Raw genomic sequence first — 4,762 nt, forward strand, 5'->3', positions numbered from 1 at the left:
AGTCTCTCATTGGGGCTGTGACTGTCTCTCATTGGGGTTGTAACAGTCTCTCATTGGCTGGGCTTTGACTGTCTCTCACTGGCTGGGCTGTAACAGTCTCTTACTGGCTGGGCTGCGACTATCGCTCATTGGCTGGTCTTTGTCTCTCATTGGCTGGGCTGGGCTGTCGCTCATTGGCTGGGCTGGGCTGTCTCTCACTGGCTGGGCTCTGTCTCTCATTGGCTGGCCTGCGACTGTCTCTCATTGGCTGGTCTTTGACTGTCTCTCACTGGCTGGTCTTTGACTGTCTCTCATTGACTGGGCTGCGACTGTCTCTCACTGGCTGGGCTGCGACTGTCCCTCACTGGCTGGGCTGCGACTGTCCCTCACTGGCTGGGCTGTAACAGTCTCTTACTGGCTGGGCTGCGACTGTCGCTCATTGGCTGGTCTTTGACTGTCTCTCATTGACTGGGCTGCGACTGTCTCTCACTGGCTGGGCTTTGACTGTCTCTCATTGGCTGGGCTGGGCTGGGCTGTCGCTCACTGGCTGGGCTGGGCTGTCTCTCATTGACTGGGCTCTGTCTCTCATTGGCTGGCCTGCGACTGTCTCTCATTGGCTGGTCTTTGACTGTCTCTCACTGACTGGGCTGCGACTGTCTCTCACTGGCTGGTCTTTGACTGTCTCTCATTGACTGGGCTGCGACTGTCTCTCACTGGCTGGGCTGTGACTGTCCCTCACTGGCTGGGCTGCGACTGTCCCTCACTGGCTGGGCTGCGACTGTTGCTCATTGGCTGGTCTTTGACCGTCTCTCATTGGCTGGGCTGGGCTGTCGCTCATTGGCTGGGCTGTCACAGTCTCTCACTGGCTGGGCTGTGACTATCTCTCATTGGCTGGGCTTTGACTGTCTCTCACTGGCTGGGCTGTAACAGTCTCTCATTGGCTGGGCTGGGCTGTCGCTCATTGGCTGGTCTTTGACTGTCTCTCACTGACTGGGCTGCGACTATCTCTCATTGGCTGGGCTGGGCTGTCGCTCATTGGCTGGGCTCTGTCTCTCATTGGCTGGGCTGCGACTGTCTCTCACTGGCTGGGCTGCGACTGTCTCTCACTGGCTGGTCTTTGACTGTCTCTCATTGGCTGGGCTGCGACTGTCTCTCACTGGCCGGTCTTTGACTGTCTCTCATTGACTGGGCTGCGGCTGTCTCTCACTGGCTGGGCTGCGACTGTCCCTCACTGGCTGGGCTGCGACTGTCCCTCACTGGCTGGGCTGCGACTGTTGCTCATTGGCTGGTCTTTGACTGTCTCTCATTGGCTGGGCTGGGCTGTCGCTCATTGGCTGGGCTGTCACAGTCTCTCACTGGCTGGGCTGTGACTATCTCTCATTGGCTGGGCTTTGACTGTCTCTCACTGGCTGGGCTGCGACTATCTCTCATTGGCTGGGCTGGGCTGTCGCTCATTGGCTGGGCTCTGTCTCTCATTGGCTGGGCTGCGACTGTCTCTCACTGGCTGGGCTGTGACTATCTCTCATTGGCTGGGCTTTGACTGTCTCTCACTGGCTGGGCTGTAACAGTCTCTCATTGGCTGGGCTGGGCTGTCGCTCATTGGCTGGTCTTTGACTGTCTCTCATTGGCTGGGCTGGGCTGTCTCTCACTGGCTGGGCTCTGTCTCTCATTGGCTGGCCTGCGACTGTCTCTCATTGGCTGGTCTTTAACTGTCTCTCATTGGCTGGGCTGACTGTCTCTCATTGGCTGGGCTGTGACTGTCTCTCATTGGCTGGGCTGGGCTGTCGCTTATTGGCTGGGCTGGGCTGTCTCTCACTGGCTGGGCTCTGTCTCTCATTGGCTGGCCTGCGACTGTTGCTCATTGGCTGGGCTTTGACTGTCTCTCTTTGGCTGGGCTGAGGCAGTCCTAGTTGGGGCTGTAACAGTCTCTCATTGGCTGGGCTGACTGTCTCTCATTGGCTGGGCTGGGCTGTCGCTCATTGGCTGGTCTTTGACTGTCTCTTACTGGCTGGGCTGTGACTGTCGCTCATTGGCTGGGTTTTGACTGTCTCTCATTGGCTGGGCTGGGCTGTCGCTCATTGGCTGGACTGTCACAGTCTCTCACTGGCTGGTCTTTGACTGTCTCTCACTGGCTGGGCTGGGCTGTCGCTCACTGGCTGGGCCCTTGTGGAGGAGAGTGGTAGAGTAGCATGCACCCACAAAATGAGTCTCTTCCTGTTGGGTCTGCAACCGACACTGAGTGGCAGGGTGTGAGAGCTCCCGGTCCCAGCCTCCAGATGCCCTTCGGAATGAGCCTCCCCTTGTTCATTTTCACAGATAAGAGAACCGAAGCTACGACAAGTAGATGAAGGAGTGGGTGGGAAATGTGACCTAGGTAAGGCTGGACATGAGTGGAGTCTGTAAGACTGAAGGCGAGAGGAACCGCACGTAAGGACTTACCGCACTCCACAAAACTCGTCCCCGTGGGAGGGACATGGCCAACGATTGTGCCGCTGCCGTGTGTGTGCTGGGACGGAATGGCCGGGTAAAGATTGGCGGGCAGTGGGAGCCGGGTTCTCGCTGTTAGAGTTGACACTTCAGGTCAGCAAGGGAAGGAGGCTCCGGAGACCCACGAGGTACTGGATTGCACTCAGAGACATCTCGAACTCACGTTTAACCTTCCGCGGACACAGATGGCTCCACAGAGAAACGTGTATGGACGTGCATGCAGTTGGGTCACCATATGCACTTATGTCTCCTTGCCGTGGCCATTAAGAGGGCCGGAGGGACTCGGGCAACGAGGACACCAAGCACCCAGGTCGTGATTTTCAATCTCACTCTGCAATGAAAGGGACCAGCTCCTTAGAGACTCAAGGACTGGGTGGGGGGTGTACAGGATGAGTCTCGAGCAGGAAGTGAGGAAGTGAAAGAGAGAGCGAGAGATGGGGGAGGGAGGGGAGGATGAGGAAGAGGAGGAGGGGGGAAGGAGGAAGGAAGGAAGGAGGGAGGGAAGGAAGGGAGGGAGGAAGGAAGGAAGGAGGGAGGGAAGGAGGGAGGGAGGGAGGAATGAAGGAAGGAGAGAAGGAAAGAAGGGAGGAGGGAAGGGAGGGAAGGAAGGAATGAAGGAGAGAAGGAAAGAAGGGAGGAGGGAAGGAAGGAAAGAAGGGAGGAGGGAAGGAAGGAAGGAAGGAAGGAAGGAAGGAAGGGGGAGGGAAGGAAGGAAGGGGGGAGGGAAAGAAGGAAGGAAGGAAGGGGGGAGGGAGGGAGGGAGGAAGGGGGGAGGGAGGGAGGAAGGGAGGGAGGGAGGGAGGGAGGGAGGAAGGAAGGTCAAAGTGTCCCCAGTAGCCAAAGCAGAAACAATGTGAGCAAAAAAATAAAGTCGAATTGGGTTATAACCCAAAGTATAAAATAAATATCCATGAATCCATAATGATATAAATGACTGTTAAAACTTATAATTGAGTAAGAAGAGACAAATGCACGTCGCAGTGACTTGAGTTAATGATACTCAGGGTATATGTGAAAGTTGTTAAGAGTAAATCTTGGAAGTTCTGTAAGTTCTGTAACTATGTACAGTGACAGATATTAAGGAGACTCATGGTGGTCATTCAGCAATGTAGCCACATCAATCAATGTAGCCACATCAATCACACCAAAGCTCATATAATGCTGTATGTCAGTCATTACTCGGTACCAAATAAATCAATGTGTAAGAAGGGGCAAATCCCCGGTGAGTCCAGAATTCAAATACCGTTTGCAGATACCCCACTCTGAAGGAGGGGGAGCAGAACTCCTTGCTCCTGAAGTGCGCGCTGTGCATGGAGATTCCTTCCAGGCAGGACAGTCAGAAAAGGGGGAAAAGGAGAAACTTCACAGTGGAGAAACTGACAAAAGGCTACTGGCAGGTGAGCAGGGTCGCCGTCACTGGTCAGGAATCGTGTTGGTAGCAGGGCGCCTGGGTGGTTCAGCGGGTCAAGTGTCTGACTTCGGCTCAGGTCACGATCTCACGGTTTGTGAGTCCGAGCCCTGCGTGGGGCTCTGTGCTGACCCTCAAATTCTGTGTCTCCCTGTCTCTGCCCCACCCCCCTCACACTCTGTCTCTGTCTCCCTCTCTATCTCTCAAAGATAAATAAACATTTACAAAAGTTTCTTTAAATCATGTTGGTAGCATGCACTCTTGATGAAAATGGCACTTTTTTTCATAATCCCAATCTATTCATAGGGAAAAGCATCAGACAAATTCCCCTGGAGAAGCAGACTGCAATACACCTGACCAGTACTCCTCAAAATCCCAGACAAGGAAAGTCAGAAATTGTCACGGCCAAGACTACTGAACCTAGAGACATGATAACTGCACACAGTGAGGTACCCTGGAAGAGGTCTTGGAACAGAAAAAGGAGATGGGGCAAAGAAGAAAACCCGAAGAGAGTGTATAAACTTTAATTGATAACAATGTATCAAAAATTTAAAAATAAAGATATAAAAAAACCACTGTGTCAATATTGGCTCACGAAATGTAACAAATTGTTACAAATTGTTACGAACTGTACGAGTTGTTACGAATTGTTACGAATTGTCACCAATCGCAGTAGTGTAAGAGTTAAGCAGGGAAAACTGCCTGGAGGTGTATGGAACTCTGTACTAGGAGTTCAATTTTTCTCTAAGTCTTAACTGTTCTAAAACTCGTGTCTATTAGGGCTGTTGTTGGGTTTTTTTTTTTTTTTTTTTTTTTTTTTAAGTGTAAGCAAGAAGCAGGAGAAAGACAAACTTTATCGGGAGGTTATGGACTTTCTGAGAGGGCAGT

The 4,762-nt window shown here is 52.8% G+C and overlaps 1 long non-coding RNA gene across 1 annotated transcript; it reads left to right on the forward strand.

Annotated features, from left to right (window-relative positions):
* Nucleotides 1-2,460: 2,460 nt before the first annotated feature.
* On the forward strand, nucleotides 2,461-4,502 carry LOC131492715 (uncharacterized). The gene is made up of 3 exons (XR_009252254.1): nucleotides 2,461-2,776; nucleotides 3,719-3,863; nucleotides 4,181-4,502. It is a non-coding gene; the product is annotated as an uncharacterized LOC131492715 (long non-coding RNA).
* Nucleotides 4,503-4,762: the final 260 nt, after the last annotated feature.

The sequence above is a fragment of the Neofelis nebulosa genome, chromosome 2, assembly GCF_028018385.1.
Source record: "Neofelis nebulosa isolate mNeoNeb1 chromosome 2, mNeoNeb1.pri, whole genome shotgun sequence".
Lineage (NCBI taxonomy): Eukaryota > Metazoa > Chordata > Mammalia > Carnivora > Felidae > Neofelis > Neofelis nebulosa.